The sequence below is a fragment of the Panthera leo genome, chromosome B4 (assembly GCF_018350215.1).
Source record: "Panthera leo isolate Ple1 chromosome B4, P.leo_Ple1_pat1.1, whole genome shotgun sequence".
Classification (NCBI taxonomy): Eukaryota; Metazoa; Chordata; class Mammalia; order Carnivora; family Felidae; genus Panthera; species Panthera leo.
Genome location: NC_056685.1, coordinates 13,959,281 through 13,983,474, shown reverse-complemented (window position 1 = coordinate 13,983,474; position 24,194 = coordinate 13,959,281). Strand labels below are relative to the sequence as shown.

At 43.5% G+C, this 24,194-nt stretch overlaps 1 long non-coding RNA gene across 2 annotated transcripts; it reads right to left on the bottom strand.

Annotated features, from left to right (window-relative positions):
* Nucleotides 1-1,031: 1,031 nt before the first annotated feature.
* Nucleotides 1,032-23,564, bottom strand: LOC122223901. 2 transcript variants are annotated; one of them, XR_006204568.1, is made up of 5 exons: nt 23,494-23,564; nt 22,918-23,099; nt 17,202-17,355; nt 5,780-5,881; nt 1,032-3,468 (listed from the first exon to the last, which is right to left on the bottom strand). It is a non-coding gene; the product is annotated as an uncharacterized LOC122223901 (long non-coding RNA). The 2 variants fall into 2 exon arrangements; XR_006204567.1 differs by lacking the exon at nt 23,494-23,564 and adding an exon at nt 23,312-23,403.
* Nucleotides 23,565-24,194: the final 630 nt, after the last annotated feature.

Sequence of the window (24,194 nt, the reverse complement as noted above, 5' to 3'; positions counted from 1 at the left end):
GGAAGTCATGACACATGCCCTCTGCAGAGAGTTGTTGTTAAAACCAAGTACACATTTGAGGGCATGAAATAAAAGCAACATGTGCTTCCAGCTCAATTTGGAAGAGCACCTTCTCCAAACCATCTTCCTGTCTCTTACTGACTTACTTTGGTCAATTGTCAAGTGTGTTCCCAAAGAAATGTCATTGGGAAATAAAAGTATTAGCCCTCATTGGAAAATAAGTGATTGCTTCCATAGGTATTTTGTGTCAGCTAAATAATGACATCTTGGTCTTTTCTTTAATTAACAGCTGCAGTACTCAGCATATCGGGGATATTTGGTAATGTTGCTGTTGCTGTCACACACATGTGAAAAGATAGCTTATTCTCAGCTAAGTATCTCAGGCTGTTCCTATACTGAACAAACATACACAGTTGGAATTGGATATATAGCTTTACACTAATAGACGAGATAAACAATGGCAACATCGATCCCTATATTCTTTTGATCTTGAAAATTTCATATTTACTTCCAATTAGAGCTAAATACATTACCCTGTTCCATCATGAGCTAGGAGCCTTTCCTGTTTGCATAGGAATGGCCTTTGTCCAGAATATAGGCTTATTCTACAGAGTCAAAATTTTTATTTTCAGACAAGGTTCTTCTCAGGACCTTAATCTCAGAGCCTAGGCCAGTCTTTGTGTATATAGGGACCTAATAAATGTTTCATAACTGACTGGTAGCCCATAGGACCTAATAGTTAGACAACAGTCAAAAACAGGTGTTACATTTGTCGTCCTTTTTTTAAAAATTTACTTTCAATAAAAAAAAAAGAGTTTTAATTAAAAATGATCTGTTAAATGAAAACATGTTTGTAAACAGCTACCATTTCATTCATCATAAAACGTGGGGAAAAACAATTATGAAGTTAAAAATGTTTCAAAGACTTTATGATGAATTTATTTCACGAACAGGAATGTTTCTCCTTATAGTGTCACTGCCGCACTAGGCTTATTTCACGTTTTTGAAAATTTTATTTTGTTGTGGGAAAAGACACATAACATAAAGTTCACTATTTATCCGTTTTAAGTGTACAATTCAGTGACATTTGGTACATTCGGTGTTCGGCAACCATCACCACTATCTAGTTCCAGAATATTTTCACTACCTCAAAAAGAAAGCCCGTTCCCATTACTCACTCCCCGTTTCCCCTCATCCCTCAGACCCTGGCAAACACTAATCTTCTTTCTGTCCCTGTGGACTTGCTTACTCTGTACATTTCATTGTAAATGGAATCGTACCCTGTACAGCCTTTTGCGTCTGGCATAAGAGCACAGTGTGCACTTTTCAGTCCTTACAGTCGACATCATTTCTGCCTTCACACTGAAATTCTAGACTTGATTTCCTCTCTGAATTAGAGTCTTGCCCCCGATTCCTGAGTATTTGATCCAGAACTTAAAAAAATTTTTGACAGGTTTCCAACTCACACCAGAGCCAGGAATGATTTTGCTCAAGGTTTCAGAGCATAGGTCTTCAGGCTTCCATCAACACTATTACATTTACATCTGTGCTGAGATCTGTTAAAATGCTTTTCGGTTGCAAGTGGCAGAGAACCCAACTATTGGTGCACTGAACAATAAGGGGTTTCTTATCCCATATAACAAAACAATCCAAGGGCACGGTGGTTTCAGGACAGCTCAGCACTGCGGTGCAGGAGTTTCTTTTAACTTTCTGCTCTGCTCTGCTCTGCCATCCTCAGCTTGTTGGGACCTTCAACTCACCCTTCTCCCCCCACCAATGATGACCCGATGGCTTCAGCAACTTCCACCTTTTTACAGAGCTTGTCCAGAACCAGAAAAGGTCAGTTATTCTTCTTATCAATTTTTATTAGGGTGGAAGAACTTTCTCAAAATCGTCCCAGCAGATTCCCTCTCATGACTCATTGACCAGTTATGTCACAAGACCACACCCATTCCAGGGGTGGGCAAGAGCAGTGGATGTGCCTTGTCAACATTCACTTCTGGGACAGGGGAGGACCCGTGAAGCACATCGTCACCAAATACCTCAACATAATGGGGTTCAGTTGATGAGGGAGGACAAGGAAATGATAAACAGAGAGGCTACCTACATCTACTACTTTGGCATTTGTGTTGGTTTCAAATCAATTACTTTTCCAGTCAAATAATCTAAATGGTTCCCTGAGGTTGTGCAGTCTATGACATCAGATCTGAGTAACTTGGTTGACCAGGTGTTCATTAAAAGGAGTTGTTAGGAATGAACTCTCAAAATTCACATTTTACTTAGCCTGATAGCTGGTTAACAGAAAATAATATACATTTTGCTATACCGACTTGGCAGAAACAAGATCAGAATTGCCAAACTACAGCACTATGTGGTGGAAAAGACAATATTTTGAAAAGTTTCCTTTCCATAACACTGTTGTATATGATCCCTGGATTATTTACTCACCGTTCAGAGGTTACTCTGACAGATTACATTCAACTGATCAGCAAATGGATCAATACTTTTCACTACCCAATTCACAACTTTTGTCGGGAACTAGAGCAAACCCACCAGTTGCTGTCATGTAGATAGAGCCCTAATTGAACCAATAAATCTAGAGGCCCATCAGTTATAGTGACGGCTAAGAGGGAGAAGCAGCATAGATCACTCACAATTCAAAGGGAAAAACAAAGCACGACCCAGAATGGGAGTTGTCCTCTTCCTCCTCATCCTGTGGGGAGAGGAAAGCCTCAGGAAATTTGAGGAACTCTTTAGCCAAGAGAATAATGAGGCATAAATCCTGCCCATAGATAGTGAGAAGCCTGGCTCAGGAAGTAACGCCATTAACCAAAGGATCCTCCAGTGCCGGGGACAGTGATTAATGACCCAAGCTTGACACGGTTATGTGACTTGGAAAGGGTCTCCACTCTTGGGGAGAGTGATTTGCAGAAAATGGAAACAATTCTGGTGGCCATTGTCACTGCCTCGCCAGTTTCCTTTGTACAGCAGCTAGCTCAGGGAGAAAAGAGAGAGCTGCTCGTAACCTTTCCTCTCTGGACTTGAGAATGAGCTCTTATCTATGCAGTGGGCTGCACTGGCTTCCCTCTAAAACTGGAGGATGGCTTGTTAAGGTTACAATTTATGGCGTGCTTATCAACATACTTCAGCCTGCAGATGGCTCCAGGCAGAGAACGTCACTCTTATCGGAGACCATTCTCTTCGGCTGTCGTTTGTTGGTCTTGGATGTTAACGTGGGCAGAGCACCATAGTCACCCACGTGGAATGAGGGTCACAAAAATCCTGCAGACCGCCTTTTGGAGGCTGAGCTTCTGTCACCTCTTCAGAAGTCTGTCACGTCTCTTTATCACTAAGTTTTACATCGCACATATTTCGCAGAACGCAGGAGAATTAAACAGGAAGACCAGGAACTCTTTAGGACTCACAGAGCCTTCAATGAGGAATGTGGGAGTTTTCTTTCTTTTCAGTCTAAAATAGAGAGGTACAGAAAGGGCAGGAATCCACTGGTTATTCAGCAACCACTTAGGGCACAGGGAGGTAAATAATTTGGTTGCTGGAAGCGGAAGCCAGAGGGGAGGCTGTCAATCGCTCCAGTGACACCGTCAACGGACCCTTGTTTTTGCATTTTTGTGACTTCTTAAAAATAAGTATCCCAGGGGCGCCTGGGTGGTGCAGTCGGTTAAGCGTCCGACTTCAGCCAGGTCACGATCTCGCGGTCCGTGAGTTCGAGCCCCGCGTCAGGCTCTGGGCTGATGGCTCGGAGCCTGGAGCCTGTTTCCGATTCTGTGTCTCCCTCTCTCTCTGCCCCTTCCCCCGTTCATGCTCTGTCTCTCTCTGTCCCAAAAATAAATAAACGTTGAAAAAAAAAAATTTTAAAAATTAAGCATCCCAGAGGTCCACTGTGTCCCAATGAGTTCTTTAAAGCGGGTATCAGAAAACTACAATCATTCCAGCGTTGCCGTCCTACTTAAAACATTTTTGGAGCTGGGGGCCCTCAGAGCCACCTGCTCCTAAGAAAATGAGGCTCATTACTTCACACCTGTATTTCATTTAAGGACTAAGAATTCTTCATCGTATACACTCACTCCAGTTACCAGTTGTTTCTGAGGAACACTGTCCCACTAGTGGAACCTGTGACAGGCCAATATTTGACCCATGAAGAACACCCAGTCAGCACGGTTGTTGAGTGCTGTTTTTAAATGAGTTCTAAAGGTGTTCTCAACAATAGGAGCACAGGAATGGTTTAAAAAGAAACCGGCCCAAACTGCGGTCACCTGTGCTAAGCTCCATGGCTGCAAACCGAGACTTAACACCTCACCTAACTGCAGCTTCAGCTTCTCCCAGAAGTGGAATTTTAAACCAATCGGTCCGGGGCGCCTGGGCGGCTCAGTTGGTTGAGGGTCTGACTTCAGCTCAGGTCATGATCTCACGGTTCGTGGGTTCCAGCCCCCTGTGGGTTCCAGCTCTGTGCTGACAGCTCAGAGCCGGGAGCCTGCTTCGGATTCTGTGCCTCCCTCTCTCGCCGCCCCTCCCCTGTTTGTGCTCCGTCTCTCAAAAATAAATAAACGTTAAAAAATATTAAAAAATATATATATTTAAACCAATCAGTCTGGAATTTTCTGATCAATACTACAGTGAGATGGTCTGAATGACAGACCCCAGCCCTTTACCCAAAGGAAGGTGACTGCCTGAAATAATCCCTTTTTTGTTAAGACTTCCTTGTCCCTGCTCCCTTCTGCTTATAAAAGCCTTCTATTTTGTACAGCATCTGGTAGCTCCTTTCTACTTGCTAGATAAGAAGCTGTCCTGTTCATGAATCTCCGAATAATGCCAATTAGATCTTCAAATTTATTCAGCTGAATTTTGTTTTTTAAAAGGTCAAAGACACAGTTTTTAAATATATTTGTTTAAAAAGTATTAATTCATTGTTATATTATGACATCAGGCCATATTAAGAGGCTAATTGCTATTAAAATCACTATATCATATACCCGAAACTAATATAACACTGTATATTAACTGAACTTTACAAATATGTATCTATTTCTCACTGCTACCAATTGTCCCCATTCCCCCCCCTCCCCCCCCCCATCAGAAACAAACCAAAGGAGAAGTATATTGAAAATACTGGTGAAATCGTTGTACTGTTGGAATTTTTCCCAGCTTCTCGCTTGTAAATGTCTTTACATTAACAAGTAACTTGTAAGTGCCAGGTACAAATCGTGTAACAACAGCTGAACCAGAGAAAGAAGCTATTAGAAAAACCACGAAAAGCCCGCTGGTTTTAAGCATGCAGTGTGGTTGGGTTAAGCATTTGGAGTCTAGAAGTCAGACTAGGATTCAGTCCTGACACTGCCACAACTAGATGTGTACTTGGCCAAGTCACTAAGCCCTTCTAAGGGTTAATTTCCTCACCTACAAAATGGAGACAAAAGCGAGTGGGGTTCCACCTACCTTGTGCTGAGACGACTCGACACCTTAACGCAGGTAAAACCCCTGCATCACCCCAGGGAACGTGAATTCTCAAGACATCTTAGCTATTTTTCTACTGGTCCAAAAAAAGCTGAAATTCTGAATGGAACACACTTCTGGTAGAGGACTATTTTCCTTACTTACCTATACTATGGTAAACTGAGCTATAAAATCAAAATTTGAGAAACCTGGAAAGAGATTTTTGCATCTTGCTTAAGACTCAACCTACATTCCACCACACACCCCCCCCCCCCGCCCTTGAAATTCCCTTTAGACCAAAGAAAGTAGTGGCCCCACAAAACAGCACCTCCTTTGCCTGCGATGCACTGTTTGCTGTACCCACTCAAGCCAAGAGTCAGTCTAGTTTACAAGGACTTGTCAAAACCCGAAGATGAGTCCACAGGGGCACCTAATTCATCAGAGAGGAAGAGAAATATCACTTACTACTGGTGACTGGCTGCCTAGATCCTACAGATACCAATGGACACTGAAAAAAATATGACATTAAAATCTACTATTTGTGTAGAAATAACCAAGGGAAAATGCATGGAATATGTGCTGTAAAAGAAAAGCAAGAGAGGATACATCTCGAAACCAAAGAATAACTCCGGTATGCATCCGTTCTGAACCTAAGACATCAATATTTGGGTTGGGACGCAGGTTTGACTGCTGTAACAAAGAAATCCAAAACAAATACGGCTTTAAAAGCTAGTAGGTTATTTCTCTCTCACATAGTCAGGCAAGGCAGTCCAGGCCCGGATGGAGGCCACGCAATCATCAAGGGTCTGAGTCACTGTTCCTTGTGCTCTGAATCCTCCAAATGGTTTGCATCTCATGGTTCAAGTTGGTTGCTCTATTATGTCTGTACTTTAGCTTATGGAGAAAAGGGCAAGAGAACATCATGCCCTTCCATTTAAGGGAAAACCCAAGAGGTATAAAGAGGGGAATGGCACACCTCACTTCCATTAGTAAACCACCAGCCTGTACTGTTACACGGCCACATCTAGCTATAGTATAAGGTCTTGAGCCCAGGCAGTAATTCATCAGTATGAAAGATGAGGAAAATCAGTATTAGGACATAACTAGCAGTCTCTGGCACCGTGGGGTGCATTTATTTAGTTGAGGTGTGTTAGCACCTTTTTTTTAAGAGAGAGAGAGAGACAGAGCTCGAGACAGGGAGAGGGGGTAGAGGAAGAAGGAGACAGAGAGAGAGAGAGAGAGAATCTTTTTTTTTTTTAATATTTGTTTTTTGAGAGAGAAAGAGAGAGAGAGAGAGGCAGAGAGAGATGGAGACACAGAATCCGAAGCAGGCTCCAAGCTTCAAGCTGTCAGCACAAGAGCCCAACGCAGGGTTTAAACTCACAAACTGTGAGATCATGATTTGAGCTGAAGTTGGACACTTAACCAACTGAGCCATCCAGGTGGCCTGAGAGAGGCGGACGGGGGGGAGGAAGAGAATCTTAAGCAGATCCCTGCTCAGCTTGGAGCCCAACTCAAGGCTCGATCCCCCGACCTGGGGAATCATAACCTGAGCCAGAATCAAGAGTGGGACTCAGCCACCCAGGCACCCTGGAAATTAATTCTCTAATGATACGAGTCACTGGTTCAAATGCTGCTACAACATGTGAAGTCCTATATAGAAAAGTCCCAGAATTCATTGCTTCTGTGCATTCCATTGTTTACCAAGCAGATATTAAACCGGAAGTCATCTTATTCCAGGATAGTCTGATTGCTGCGCATCTAGGTTGCCTCCGCACTTTCAATGCTCTCTCTGCAAACGCTTTAACTGGAGCTTAATTTTCTCTGTCTTTTAGGCATCAAGTGTCTCCAGGGGCTATCACAGGAAAGTCAGCTCTGGCTAGGACAGCCCTCTGAGGTCCATCTGCAGTTTTCAGAGCAATCACTGGATCCTCAATAAAGACTTGAATCACTGAATCATCCAAACATACAAACCCTTCAGCCTTTAAAGTCAATATTGAAGAGGCACCTGGGTGGCTCAGTCGATTAAGTGTCCGACTTCAGCTCCGGTCATGATCTCATGGTCACATGTTCGAGCCCCACATCGGACTCTATGCTGACAGTTCAGATCCTGGAGCCTGCTTCAGATTCTGTGTCTCTCCCTCTCTCTGCCCCTCCCCCATTCACACTCTGTCTCTGTCTCTGTCTCTGTCTCTCTCTCTAAGATAAATAAAATATTAAAAATGTTTTAAAAAATCAATATCAAAAGTAAATCAATTTGAGTAATAGGAACAGAATGCTATACCAAACCCACATGGAATTTAGCACTTCTTCCTAAAATATATACACTCCTGGTTTGATTTTTTTGTTTAAACTCCTTTATTTTTTAAAACTTTGACACCAGTACCCCCGAACACTGCTGAAACCAGGGGGAAGGCTGGCAAAGCCCTCATGTGAGGCCTGCCCTCCTTTTCACTCTTCTCAACGTACCACCTTTCAGCCTATGCCTTGGCCTGGTTTCTACTGAATTTACTGCCCTGTGCACGGCTCTCCTCGAGAGTCTGGGAATTGTTGCTCCTGAATTTGGAAAGGAGGGAGAGTTGTTTCTGAGAGCTGAGTGCGGAGGCCGTTGCTACTCTGGCATCTGCGAGTGACCCTGAATTTGCTGTCCGTACGTACAGCAGGTTTTGAAAGGTGTTGAGTTGGGGCTTCACGCAGCCACATCGAGCTGAAGTGGGCAAGAAGCTAAGGCACTGTCCTCTTCCTCCTAGGGGGAAGAAGGCTGACGTAGTTTTAGTAATTTTCCTCTATGCCAATCTCTTTTCAAAAAAGGATTCCAGGGCACCTGGGTGGCTCAGTCGGTTGAGCGTCCACCTTCGGCTCAGGTCATGATCTCACGGTTCGTGAGTTTAAGTCCTCCGTCGGGCTCTATGCCGACCACTCAGAGCCTGGAGCCTGGTTTGGATTCTGTTTCCCTCTCTCCCTCTCTCTCTCTTTCTCTCAAAAATAAACATTAAAAACAATTTTTTTTAAGGATTCAAATCTAGGGGTGTCTGGGTGGCTCAGTTGGTTGAGTGTCTGACTTTACCCCAGGTCATGATCTCACAGTTCGTGGGTTCAAGCCCCACGTCCAGCTTTGTGTTAAGAGTGTGGAGCGTGCTTCTGATTCTGTGTCTCCTTCTCTCTCTGCCCCTCCCCCTGCTCATGCACTCCTGCACTTGCTCTCTCTCTCTCTCTCAAAACTAAACAAACATTTAAAAACATTTTTTAAAAAAGGATTCAAATCTGAACAGCAGAGATAAGAGATTAATGGCTTTGTAAGGGAGTATTTGGGGAGAGATTTGACAGAAGGTAGAGTCTTGAGGGGGTGTGACCTAATATACAAGAATGATTGCCTTCTCTAAAAGTTATTTAGATAAGGTTGATTTCAACTACAGAAACACGTTTCCAAGGGAGGACTGACCCCAAGGTGACCTCCCTTTTTCACACCTTGCGTCTACACTTTGATCACCCAGGGAAATCCAGATCTCCCAGAGGCTTCAGTGGAGGACTCCTTACACTCATATCGAAAAGATTACAGCAGGGGCAATAACGGCATACCTTAGTGTGCTGCAGAGCTAGAAACGGCGAGAAGGGTGGCCCTAGTTCTGATGCTCACACTCAAGTGGGGTACAGGAAAACGCATAAAATGCTCTCTAAAATCCAATTTATAGCGCATGCTATCCGACTACACAGTCCACAAAGGGAGGTGGGAGATCTGAGAATACTTTTTTCACTCTTTCCCACAAGCCTCCCCTCGCCCCACATTTTTCACTGGTGGGAGCAGTAAAAGGTCTTCTCGCACCTGCTGGAGTACCGATCCTGTGGACAGCTCCTCTATGCTATTGGGTTTTTTTAGCGTTTATTTATGTATTTTGAGAGCGTGCGCGCACAAGTGTGAGCTGGGGAGGGGGCAGAGAGAGAGAGAGAGAGAGAGAGAGAGGGAGAGGGAGAACCCCAAGCAGGTTCCATGCTGCCAGCACAGAGCCCGATACGGGGCTCGATCTCATAAACCGTGAGATCATGACCTGAGCCAGAATCAAGAGTTGGACGTTGAATGGACTGAGCTACCCCCTGTCCCCTGTGCTGCTGTTACTGCTGTTACTTGTACTGCCTGAATGACCACCGACTACAGTCTTTGTCATTTACTCTTACATTCTGCTCCAGTCACGGTCATAGGCACTGCACTGACATTACCTCTTTAAATCCTCACAAACCCCTGTAAGTAGGTTCTGTTATTACTCCTATCAGTCATGTGACGACAGTGATGCCGGAGGAGGAGGACTGAACAATTTGCACCAGGTCATGCAGCTGAAAAGGGTCATGCAGAGCTGGGAGGTGACAAATCGGCGGGGGTCTCGAGACAGCCTATAGGAAAGAAGCCGGTGAGGCTCGGACTCAGCAGATCAGATGAGTGGGATTGTTCTGTCATGATGAACTTGAAAGACAGCCCATTCCCCTTGCTTAAAACTCCTCCTTGTCACCTATTATGCTCCCATGACAGTGAACTCTCATCTCATTGACAAAGGCCTGCATGATTGGACACCTGTGCCCTCCCCCCCACCCCCCACCCCCCCCCCAGGCAGACCTCCGAACACTCCCTGCCGCGTCCTGGTGCTCTAGTTACGTTTGGGCCAATCTGCCAGAAGTCTACTTGCTAGAGGCACTGGCCGGACTGCTGGCTTTGTATGTGATGTGCAGCCCTTCCATCAGACAGACTGTGAACTCCCAGAAAGCAGAGAACAAGCCCTGGGGAAGGAAACTCATGAGTTACTACTCTGATCGCAGCAGAGGGGACATGGGGATAACGGGCATGCAATGACATACTCTGAGTAATTGACTCCGTCAGGGATGCAGAAAGTGGCAGTTGCTAAGGCAGCACGTAAGAGAGCCCCTCACGCAGACCTGGAAGACCCGGGAGGGCCTCCCAGAACCAGGAATGAATGAAGAGAGACTTCTCGAGTGCATCACCTGAGGTCAGGTGAAGGACAGGAGGGGCCAGGGGCAGAGGGCAATGCTCTGGCTAAAACATATGCAATATGGAGGTCAGACAGAGCTTGGCTGGCTGCGAAAACTGAAAGAAGTTCTATGAGGCTGGAATTACCAGGGGAGGCCTGTGGAGTATGGACAGGTGAGGGCAGAAAGGTAAGTAGGGGAAGAACATGAACACCCTCAAACCAGAGTCTGTACTCTATCCAGTCAGCAATGGGCCACTGGATATTAAGTATTAAATATTACTATTTAGATATTAAGTATTAAAATGTCTTAAGCAGAAGAGCGACATGACCAAATGGGCATTTTTGAACAATCGCCATGTTCTTTATTTCTGCTGCATTTTCCTACAAGCTACTGAAAAGAGTTTTCTGCATATGGCATTGATGACACAGATGCTTCAGGTACTGAGATTTCCCAAGGAAGATTAAATTTGTTAACTTTTTCCCTCACCTCTGGGTAGAAAGTTGCATCCATCCCTACGGGAGAAATCCCCTCCTGGAGCCAGGAAAGATGCCATATTGTCTGTGAGGCAAAAACAATCAGCTCTTTTGTGTTTAGGTTCAGTAAGGAAGGTTGCAAGTGTGAACTAGGCTCTGAGGGCACTGGCTTCAACAGGGTGGAATAATGACCTTATCGTAGGTGGTCCTTAATCAACCTTTTGAGTAAGCGTGCGGGAAAATGGAGGGTCCCTGAGGAGGGAGACAGGTATATGACAGCCAACACTCCCATGGAACTTATTACATGCCAGGCACTGTCCTAAGGACTCTGCATGTATATGAGCTCAGCTAATCCTAACAACAGCCCTGTGACAGAGGGACCCTATTAACCCCATTCTCTAGATGAAGAAACTAATGCACAGAGAGGTTGAATAACTTGCTCCGGTCACCCAGCTGATGAGCAGCAGTGCTGGGAGTCAAGGCTACACTTCCAGAGCCAACTAACTGTGCCTCTTCTACCCACAGTCCATGGGAACAGGAGGCATTACTTTCCCTTCGCCTCTTCTCGGACCCAGCCTTCCCGGCCAAGCCATAGCTCTCCCGTTCATCGTCCACCGCCAATGTGTCTGAAGTAGAGGATCTCTAATTTCTGGTCTCTCTGTGATTCCATAAGTGGGGCTGTGGTCCCAGCCCCAGGGATATCCAGCATCCTGAGCTGGAGGAAAGGAAAATCGCTCCCTAGTTTTACGATAAATTACTCATCTGAATTGTTCACCCCTCATTCTAGGTTTTCTGTTCAAGTATCACTTCCTCCTAGAAGCCTTTCCTGGCTGCTTGTCTAAAATACATACATAATGGGGCACCTGGGTGGCTCAATCTGACTCTTGATTTTGGCTCAAGGTCATGATCTCAAGGTCATGAGATCAAGCCCCATGTTGGGCTTCCGAGCTGAGTGTGGAGGCTGCTTGGGATTCTCTGTCTGTCTCTTTCTCTCTCTCTGCCCCTCCTCCACTTGTGCACGTGCTCTCTCTCTCTCTCAAAAAAAATAAATTCTATTTAACACACACACACACACACACACACACACACACACACACACACTTACTCTTTATTCCCTGGCTCTGCTTTATTTCACAGCACCTATTGCTAGCTGAATGTATTTGTTTAATTGGTTACTTGTTTAATCTACATAATTTGTAGGTTATATATAAATAATATATATTTATACATATGTATAAATACATATATATGTAAATAACATATATTTATCTACACAAACTATTATGTTATATAAAAAATCACATGTGTATACATAAATTTTTTAACATTTATTTATTTTTTTGAGAGATAGAGAAACAGAGCATAAGCAGGAGAGGGACAGAAAGAGGGAGACACAGAATCGGAAGCAGGCTCCAGGCTCTGAGCTGTCAGCACAGAGCCCGATGCGGGGCTCGAACCCACGAACCGTGAAATCATGACCTGAGATGAAGTCAGACGCTTAACCGGCTGAGCCACCCAGGTGCCCCAACATATGTGTATATATAAATGTAAATTCCATAATAGCATTTTCATGATCTATTTATTTGTTTCATTGGTTACTTGGTTATTGTTATTCTCTCTTACTAGAATATTACATATATATATATATAAAACATATAAAATTTGTAGATTATGTATAACACAGAACATATATTTACACATATGTATAAATACATTCATACATAAATGACATGTGCGTATCTATATAAATTATTATGTTATATAAATAATAACATGCGTGCAAACATAAATGCAAATTCCATGATGGCGGAGACCTGGTCTTTCACTACTATAGTCTTAGCTCCTAGAACACTGTCTGGCAACAAAAGGGGGCCGCTCAAAAAATGTTTTTAAGTACTGAAGTAAATGAAAGGCAAGTAAAATTAATATTGACCAGCTTTGCAGCCTCACCTCACCATGGAGCCCCTTTCACCTCACCCCTTCTCACCTCTTTTTCCTTTACTTCCACATCTATAAGCTCTACTGTGGAAAAAAGAAAAAACACAAGTTTGGGGGGGTTCTGTTTTGTTTTGTTCTTTTTTTACTTCCTCCTATGTAATGTTCCTCCTCACCCTGCATCTCTATGAGTCTGTGCCGGTTTCCCAGGGCGCACTTCTTCCTGTGTCAGGGGAGGACAGCGTGTCTACTTTGGCAGCACTGGCCCTGTGATACCCTGCATATCTCGGTGGAACCGACGCCCGACACTTGGCAGACTTCCCTCCCTCACAGAAGTGAGCTCTGTGATTCCCACTCCATGATGTGAGGCAATGAACTCTGTCATTTGGAATTCTGTCCAGCTCATTGTTGGGAGTTTGTCTAACACTGAGTCAAGAGATTTGGGGAGGACACAAATAAATGAGTGCAAACCCCAAGGGAAAACAAATCTTCAGCTATCTGTGAAAACAAACCTCAGTGGGATCTGGCCTCAATGGGCTCCAGGTCCTGTGGTGAACAGAAGACAACTTCCCTGGGCAGGAAGGGGTCTCCTGCTTCACCCTGCCACCCACCTCAACTCCCACTCTGTCCACTGTCTTCTCAATTCCTTTAGCCCAAGCAGAATGGCAGGAGACAAAACAGGGCCAGAAAGGTTGATCAGCTGGACTTCGTCCATAAAAGGAATTCTAGTGCAAAGTTCTAAAGGGAGGGAGGTATGTTTTTCAAATTGTCATTGTTTTTCTCATTCTGGACTCTCCTACAACAGATTTTGCTCACTCAAAATGGAAAAACAAGAGGGAGTTATCTTCATGTAAATATTGGAACAAAAGAATAGAATCCCAGTGGAAGAATCCAACTTAAAGGTATTTCTTCAAGAATATTCGACAGGTTGGAAATGCAAGCTGGTGCAGCCAGTCTGGAAAACAGTATGGAGGTTCCTCAAAAAATTAAAAATAGAACTATCCTACAACCCAACAATTGCACTACTAGGCATTTATCCAAGAGATACAGGTGTGCTGTTTCGAAGGGACGCGTGCACCCCCATGTTTATAACAGCACAATCAACAATAGCCAAAGTATGGAAAGAGCCCAAATGTCCATAGATGGATGAATGGATAAAGAAGATGTGGTATTTATATACAATGGAGTATTACTCGGCAATCAAAAAGAATGAAATCTTGCCATTTGCAACTATGTGGGTGGAACTGGAGGGTATTATGCTAAGTGAAATTAGTCAGAGAAATACAAATATCATATGACTTCATATGAGGACTTTAAGAGACAAAACAGATGAACATAAGGGAAGGGAAATAAAAATAATATAAAAACAGGGTCAGGGACAAAACAGAAGAGACTCATAAATATGGAGAACAAACTAAGGGTTACAGGAGGGGTTGTGGGAGGGGAGATGGGATAAATGGGTAAAGGGCACTAAGAAATCTCCTCCTGAAATCATTATTGCACTATACGCTAACTAATTTGGATGTGAATTTTAAAAAATAAGAAATAAAATTAAAAATATATATATACAGGAAAAAGGAAAGTATTAAAAAAAGAAAGAGATAAAAGTTATGAAAAAATCATATTTGAAACAATAGCCAGTATTCAAATATTATCAACCTTACCAGTAATTAAAGAAAAAACAAAGCATTATGATGCAATATTCAAGAAATTCTATTAGTAAAATTTTTAAAAGAATGAAAATAACTACATCAATAATAATGTATTAACTAATTCTTTCTGTGTAATATTGTTAGAAATGTAAATTGGTATGCAAATTCTAGAACAACATATGTTTATATGTTATCTTATTACATCTGTTAACAAAGAATTAAACATTTGCATTTTGGACAAAAATTAAAAAAAAAAAAAAAGATTCAACGGGTGGGGCACCTGGGTGGCTCAGTAGGTTAAGTGTCTGACTTCTGCTCAGGTCATAATCTCACGGTTCATGGGTTTGAGCCCCTCGTCAGGCTCTGTGCTGATAGCTCAGAGCCTGGAGCCTGCTTTGGATTCTGTGTTTCCCTCACTCTCTGCTCCCCAGCCCCCACACCCCCCCCCCCATTCACTCTCTCTCTCTCTCTCTCTGTCTCTCTCAAAAATAACCATTAAAAAAAAAGAATATTCAACATGCGAGCATTCAGAAATCATAGTAAATATTCAGTATCAAATCGGAATCTGAAATATTCAGTACCACATCTCTAACATATGCTTTTACCAGGTTGATCTGAATCATGGCACATTTTATGTAAATACAGTGTTAATTAAGATAAAGCTTTATTTCTGTCTCAAATGTTTTAGGCCAGAATTAACCAAATTATTTTCTCTGAGCATCACTTCAGATTCTTATTGCATACATCAGGAAAATATTTTATTCTATCACTGATATATCAAAAAATGTTCTGAAGTCATTGAAGACATTTGGGTATGTTGCCTCACAATTTTTCTTCATTCACAAAACTCTTTTTTTCTCCATAATAAACTTTTTGTCACCAACAACATCTACTGAGTACCTCTCTGTACAGAGCAGCCTGCTAAACGCTATCATCTCAGATGACAACTGTTTAGGCCAATGTACCACGAAGCCTCTAGTTGCCAAGTAAGTCCCCTTATGCATTGGGTTCTCTTCGTTTGTGTCTCAGAATGCTTTCTTTTGATTTATTTTACATCACATGCTTTTGAAACACTGGATTTTCCCCAAAGCCTCAACATGTCTCTGGATTGGAACCCTTTCTCCATTTCTGAAGCTTTTCTAAATAACACAAGAGGGACCATATTAAGAAATACTGAAATTGTCAATGCCCTTTCAAAACATGTATCTTCCAAGTGGGGTGAATATCAAGCAATCACACTCATTCAAATCCAAAATACATGAATATAAAAAATGAAAGTTCCCTCATATTACATCTTTGAAATGTCAACATTTCATGAAAATATTTGTGTCTAGGGACCTTGTACAACTGGGACTTATTTAGATATAGCGATAACTTTCCCCTTTTCTTCTAAACTCATAGCAGCCTACACCTCGCTTCCATGTCTAGACAAAACAGAATCATCATGTTGTCCAATCTTAGATTCGTTTCCCCCTGAAATCATCTGCCAGCGAGAGGTGAAAAGGAGTAGGTTACAAACTCAGACAAGCCATTCTGACAGTTTCCATCTATCTCTCATTTTGCAACTAACTGGTGCAAATATCGGACGTCTGATTGACCTCCCGCACTCATTTCTGGCACACGTCCTACACCAGCTGCTCAGTGCCGCTTTTGGCGAGATGCTGATGGGCTCTGTATCCCCAGGGATGAGAAGGATACAGAGACACACGAATGACCGCTTAACCACGTTTTAGATATGACCTCTTTAAAACTCTTATCAGTAAAGTTTTTAAGGCGATGGTGATTGTAGACCAATTCTTTCAGAAATGTAATCATTTTGACTTTCAGGGGAAAGGGGTACTTTAAATGAGGAAAAAGAAAAACTAAGGAAGCTAAAATAGACAAGAGAAGAGATTGTTGCTTGGTGTGCGTGAAATAAGTTTTTTTAATCCTTCTGTGCTATTTGAGTTTCTTCTTATCACGTGGGTGTGTTTCCAGGTGAAAAAGAATGAGAACGTTTTACGTCCAAAATGTATCTTAATTATTGTGTTCACAGGTTAGCAAAACAGAGCCCATGTCAAAAATGGTCCACGAGAGGATGCTATAAGTGGAACAAAGGCCAGCATGGCCTAGGTTGTGAGGTCTAATTGTGACACTGGAAACCCCCCCTTGTGACACCTTGTTCATACCCTCCTGTCCTCCTAGGCATCTCACCTCCCCGAACTCCTTCATCTCCAACCCAGATCTCCTTCTTGTTCTCAGCTGTCAACTAATCCCTACGAAGGTGTTCAATGTTTAAAATGTGTAATTTCAAGCAACAGTTCATTCCAGAGGGGTGCCTTAGTTGAGGCAGCAAATCAGGCCACTCCTCGGCCTCATGATGTGTGAATCAGAGGCAAGGCCAAGAGAGCCGGTGACCACATGTGTGTGTATCAAAACAGAATAAGGATGACAGATGGGGCTCCTCAACTATGAGCTGTTATTCACTTAACCAGCCGACAATATGCCATGCATCAGGCTAGGAGTCAAGGCCACAGAAAAAAAAATATTTTTTGAGGCAACGTCCCACCCTAGAGAAGTTCATATGCTCATGTGGAAGGTAGGCACATCAATAAATCATTGCTGTTCCGTGTGATAAATGGCTAAAATAGAGGGATACAAAATGCCACAGAATCCCTGAAGGGACTATGTCCTTGAGGGATTTTAAACGGAAGAGCTATGTAGTCATAAATACCTGTCTGGCAGGATCATGGAAGACCAGAAACCAGGAGACCAGAGGGAATGACCTGACACAGTCACACCACAGCAGACGAGGGCAGTGGGAACAGGCATCAAGAGGCCAGTCCTCCAATGGAGTTATCTCAATAACTTATCAGATAATGTCCATCCTGTATGGAGAAAAAGAGAGTGATTGTCACCCTCTGGTGGCCAACCCTCAAAATGGAAGAATTCATACTGGACTGTGTGTGTCAGTTTGTTGTTAACTATTCTAAACGATGATTCTGCTTAAGGTACCATTAATGTTCACGCGTGTAATTGAAAAAGCATGAAAAAAAATGTTATTTTAAGGCAGCCTTACATCTGAAGTCTGTGTTCTGATCCGTGGCCATAAAAACACTATAGCATTCATTTAGAACAACCATCATCTAGTTGTGACAAGCTGTTTTATCTGCTGTCCTTTTCATAGTTAACAAGTTATCAGAATGTATTGAAAAGGGTTTCAATGGGGCACGTGGGTGGCTCATTTGGTTAAAGCGACCAACTTCAGCTCAGGACGTGATCTTGCGGTTCATGAGTTTGAGGCTTGCGTGGGGCTCTGTGCTGGTGGCTCAGAGCCCGGAGCCTGAGACTGCTTTGGACTCTGTGTCTCCCTCTCTGACCTTCCCCCACTCACACTCCACCTTCCTGTCTCTCTCTCTCTCTCAAAAATAAATAGATGTTAAAAAAAAAAAGGGGGGGGGCCTCAATCAGGATTTCCTGGCTCTGCCTCTAATGAGGTATGGGATATTAAACCAGTTATCCCCTTACACCTTGGTTTTCCCAACGAGGAAATGCTTCTAGGGCCCCTCTGAGCTCTAACTGTCATGTGTCAGCTTGCACATCCAATTTGTCTTTCTTCTCCTTCACCTGATGGAAATGGGCCCATTCAGTAAATGTGCCCTTTATCACCTGATTTCTCCACATCTATCAGTTGTGTGTAATACAGATTGCCTACCTGCTAGTGAGCCCGTTGTGTTCAAATATGGTTCATATCTACTATCTGTGAAACCCTTCAACAGCTTAGCAATTATAGCTTTACAAAGTCCATCATTTAGTCATAAAAAGGTTAATCATCTCCATCGCACAAAATATTCTTTGTGTGACCACACATACTCTTACCGGTTTCAAAGTAAAAAAATTTATCTTAATCAACCACCTAATAATTTACTGATCAATATTCAAATTTTGTTTTTAAAGAATATGTCACTCAAAAAAAAGATATTCACTCAACTGAATTTAAACAAGAATAATAAAGATAATCAAAATTATTATTTTTTTAAAGACTAAAGCAAACAATGCCTCAAATAATTCTCCCCAGACCTTAAAGTTGTATTTACATATAGGAAAACTTGCCATCACGGGGTAAAAGGCAAGAAGGTTGCTGGGACTAACACGCACCGGCCCTGCTCAACCACACCTGGCTTTATGAAGGGCATTTGTGCTACACGTGAGTTTTCACTCCCCCAACACCAACCCAAGGCTGACAAACAGAATAGAGAGCTTTTGCTATTCTATTTATGTTTGCAGTGATCAGTTGAAATCCCTTAGATACTTAGACTAAGCATAAAAGCCAGATTCCCCTCAAGGTTTATGACTTTGTATCAGATTAAACCCCAAGCCTCCTCTTTTCTCTTTTTTGTTTCATTCAGTTTCTCAGGTTCAGTTCCTCCATCCAGAATTTAAAGGGAAAGGAAGATAGGTCAGAAATTAAATTTCAATCCTCTTTCTTTTTTACATAACACATTGTTCACCAAGACCGTGCATTTATTTTTTTTAATGTTTATTTATTTTTGAGAGAGAGACAGAGACAGAGTGTGAGTGGTGGAGGGGAAGAGAGAGACGGAGAGAGACGGATACACAGAATCTGAAGCAGGCTCCAGGCTCTGAGCCATCAGCGCAGAGCCCAATGCCAGGAACTGTGAGATCATGACCTGAGCCGAAGTCAGCTGCTTAACCGACTGAGCCATCCAGGCGGCCCAAGATTGTGAATTTTAAAGACCAAGGGTGGTATGAAAAATATGTCCTATCATTTACTTTGCTCTGTGGGCTTCCAGGCTACTTATTTTGCCTTCTCCCGATTCAGCCAACTAGCCTAGAAACATGTAAAGATATCTAGTTTACTTCTTAGTAATTAAAAAGAACAAGAAAGAAGACTTTTTAAGTTTTCTGAACTCCAATCCTACAGGTACTGGCTGGATGAAAACTGAAAGTAATTTACCAATTAGAAAAGGGGCAGGGACCTCCAGGATCCAAAGTACATGGGAAGTTGTTTGGGGCTTAGAAGTTACTGTTTTGATGCACTGAATATTTCAGGTGAATGACTCCCCTCCAAGACTGTCATCGAATTTACCTAAAGGGAGAGGTGAAAATCACATAAACCAAGCCCGAACACTGCTGCCTCTCATCATGTGAACTATGACCCTAAGCCATGCGGGGCAGCTCGATTCCTTGAATAGAAAGAGATCTCAAAAGGATGTAGGGAGCACTTTGCAACCTATGGTCCAAAACATTCTAACAAAACCCTGAGCGTGATGTGACATCAGTTTTCAGAAAATATGGAGATGAAGGAGCAAGTAAAACCAGGTGGGACACAATCAGCAAAATCCAGACTACGGGAAACTCCCTAGGATGAGCAATCCAGGTTTTTAAGAAGAAAATATCAAAAGAGAAATAAAGGCATGGAGGAAAGAATTCATAGGTTAAAAGACACTTGGGGGCACCTGCGTGGCTCAGTCAGTTAAGAGTCCGACTTCGGCTCAGGTCATGATCCCTCATGAGTTTGAGCCCCACATCAGGCTCTGTGCTGACAGCTCGAAGCCTGGAGCTTGCTTTGGATTCTGTGTCTTCCTCTCTCTCTCTGCCCCTCCCCCGCTTGTGCCCTGTCTCTCTCTCTCTCTCTAAAAAAATAAACATTAAAAACAATTTAAAAAAAAAAAAGGCATTTGTAAGATATTATCAACAATCACACTTTATGCCTCTTATTTTGGATCTCGAGTCAAACGGTGACAATCCAATCATGAAAACTTGAACCCTGACGGGTTATTGATGTGCTAAAGGAATGGCTGTTAATTTTTTTTTTAAGTGTGATCATGGTATCAATGTTATGCTCGAGCCCTTGTGTTTTACAGTAATATCCTGGAATGATTAAGATTTGCTTCCAATAATCGGGGAGGAGGGTGTGGGTGGATGAAGCTACAGAATTCAAGGAGAACCATGACTTAGTAATTGTTGAAACTGAATGACAGGAACTTGAAAGTCCATTATTCTGTGTAGATTTTTGAAATTTTCAATAAGAAAAAGGAAAAAGAAAAATAAAACCAACAATGAGATTGACAGTATTGGGGAGGATGAAAAGCAGCTGCTGTTCCCAAACACAGGAGTGAGAACTGTTGCCATGACCTTGCAGAGCTATTTGGCATTCTGAAGTAAAGTGCTGTGTGTACCTCTATGACCTACCATCCCACTCTTAGGTATTTAGAAAACGAACTCAGGCTGAATTGCCCTCTAAGTGGCTTTTTAACCCCTCGTCCACTGCTTTCTAATATTTTTAAATCATGGACTCCTATCCGAAATCACACAGGGGCACCTGAGTGCCTCAGTTGGTAAAGCATTTGACTCTTTATTTCATCCCAGGTCATGATCTCACAGTTCATGAAATCAAGCCCCGTGTCAGGCTTTGCGGTGGCAGCGTGGAACCTCTTAGGACTGTCTCTCTCCCTCTCTCTGCCCCACCCCTACTCTCTCTCTGTCAAAATAAATATTTAAAAAATCACACAAACTAGGGGCACCTGGGTGGCTCAGTCAGTTGAGCATCGGACTTCAGCTCAGGTCATGATCTCGCGGTCTGTGAGTTCAAGCCCCACATTAGGCTCTCTGCTGACGGCTCAGAGCCTGGAGCCTGCTTCAGATTCTGTGTCTCCCTCCCTCTCTGCCCCTCCCCTGCTCATGTTTTGTCTTTCTCCCTCTGTCCAAAATAAATAAACATTTAAAAAAAAATTTTTTTTTTAATCACGCAAACTACATTGGATGAGGGGATGTAAAGTTCAACTGGCTGCAATATCTATAGGTATTTTTTATGTCTTGTTATGACGTAGTTAAGGTGCGTAAAACGTACAGGTTTAAAGGACTATCTCACACATAAACAAGAATGTGTGTTGTCTGTAATACTGGAAAATGGAAGCAATATGAATATGCATCAATAGATAAATGGTTTAAACAAAGTGTGGAGAATTCACTCCACGTGCAAATGTAAAAATGAATCAACTACATATGAACCTCGATAGTCTTCCAAAACATAATGTTGAATGGAAAAAAAAAGCAAGTTGCAAGCAGACAAAGTCAGCATGATAGATGACAAAGACACGAATGGAAAAAGTGAACTCTAAATACGAGGGAGCAGGGCCATCAATGCAACTGAAAATAATACAGAGCGTGTGAGCATACTCGTGACATTCTGGTTCGTAAGCTGAGTGTAGGTTCATGTATGTTTGTTATATTATTATCTATCCTATTTTGCATCCCTGAAATATTTAATGAAGAATACATTGAACAAGATGATGCCTATTAGCCAGCTCCAGGGACAGGCTTGGGGCGACAGGAAAGGGGCAGCAGCCAGCCGGTCACACATTCTTAACTCATTACAGAGAGTTCATGTTATTTCTTACAGTGTTGGGGACTTTTTAAAAATCGAAAAGCAGTTTTCTGCAAGTAAAAATCTAATTTGCAGAGTAACATGATTTTCAGGACTCTGTTGTTCTACGTGTGAAAAGAATAGTAAAGGCTTTGTCTATGTTCATCCACCCATCTGAATTATAAGACCTGGAGAGAAAACCCCAGCAGAATACCTTGAGAATCTCAGATGAAGGGCATTAAAGACAAATGCCCAACGAATGGATGTTTTTACAATTTACTCACAATTTACCTTACTTACTCAAAGCACAGACTTTTAAAAGGTTTGAAAAAATGAGACTTTAAATCTTAGTTGGTACCTATCCAGAACTTGCTGAAGAGGTCAGGGTTTCCCTTCCAACCTGTTCTATGCATACTGCAAGTTTCTGATTAGTGTCCCAGAAAGCAACAATTCTGAAATCCGACCAAAAAGACAGTATCGCAGCGCCATCTACTGAACCCTAGATAATTTCACACAAAAACTTGGGAAATGTCCTAAGAAAACGTGGGCTTTTAAACCAAACATGAAATATAAGTGCAAAGCCTCAGAACTTTTTTTTAAAGTTTTTATTTATTTTGAGAGCGAGAGAGCGCAGGGGAGGGCCAGAGAGAGAGGGAGAGAGAAAAAATCCCAAGCAGGCTCCACATTGTCAGCACAGAGCCCAACCGCAGGGCTCAAACTCACAGACCGTGAGATCATGACCCGATCCGAAACCAGGAATCCCATGCTTAACCGACTAAGCCACACAGGCCCCCGCCTCAGAAGAACTTTTTAAATCAACGTATTTATTTAACTCCTTAACACTGATTTCAGTATTAAAGTACATGTAACATAGCACTGCTGTGCAGGCTGCATTTCAAAACATGAGGTTTGGTTTTATTTTACACACCACTACTCAACTACACTATTACTCATGAAAGGACAGCCTTAAAATACCCTTTACTTCAGAACTGTGTGCTATAGAGTGGGATTTGGGGTGTCAGGCGGGAGGGGGGGTGCTGGAAAAGTCTCAGGGACCCACCTTGTCGAAGGGGAAGAGCCCTGGCTGGCAGGGCTGACCCGTCTCCGTGGCTCAGGTAGCCACCGCCCATGTGATCACGGCACTGCCCAGCGTGTTGCTCGATGGTTCTGGAAGCTGCTGCGGGAGCTCAGGCTCCAGCACACCACTCCGTCGGACACAGAGAGGGATTCTGAGGCCCCTGCCTAGAAAAGCATATGTTGGGGTACAGTTGCCCCAGGCCCTAATCTCCTTATAACTTCGGCCCGCTTCAAAATGAAAGCGCTTCAATATCAGCCCAGGCGTAGTCCCCTTGCCTGAGGCATTTCTTTTGCAGAGCATTTCTTTTTAATTTTTAGGAACCTGCAGGGCACGTCGGCCCCCTCCCATCCCAACCGCAATCACCCATCTCTCTAACCCAGCTCGCAGGGGCTGCACGCAGAGACGCCACGAGCTGGAGGCAAGCGCCAGGTGTATCTTGCAACCGGTTTGCTCCCGCAAAGACCAGACTAGACCAGTAAGCCCCCCCCACCCCCACCCCGCAGACCCCGTCACTGATCTGCCACTGACTTTTCCCTCCATTGTAACGCGAGGACTCACGCATAGGGGTGGAGAGCTACCGAGGGAAACGTGGGACATAGGAAACAGCGTGTTCTGTCCACTGCGCCTGCGCACCCTCCGCCTTTCCCCGCCCCTACGTGCCTAGACGTCACGGCGCTCCCACCTCCGCGCCTTAAAAACCTTTCCCGCGCGTTGTTGGGAAGCAGCCGGGTGTCTCTCTCGCCGGGGCCATGTCCCTCTCGCCTGGGGGCGAGCTGACCATAAACGCCATCCGCACCACCCTCGGCCTCATGTCTGTTTCTATTGTCAAGAACCTCGAGGTCGGTTTCGGTCCTGATCGTGCCAGAGTGGGTCCCCAAAGCCCAAGTCACGTCACCTCTCTAAACAGTAAATCCTCCACCTCGGAAAAGGATGGCGAGTCCTCACGAGGACTTTTCTGGCTTGCAGGCGAGAATTCTAAGAAAGGAACACTCGTGCTCAGTATGTGAAGCCTGGGGGAGCAGCGGCAGCATGTGGCGAAGCTGTCCCGGAAGAAGTCGCGGCAATTGCCCCGCAGCTCCGCCTTGTCGCTGCGCAAGACAGGAACAGAGGCGGCTGCTGGTGTTGTTCCTAGCAAGTGGGAGGGAAGGAGTGCTGGCCCCAGTTGGGAAAGGGAATAGAACTCATATGGGGAGGCAAGTTTAAGTTGTCCCTTGGAAGACTGACCTGATCTTTTTATTTACTGAGCTAATCAATAGGGA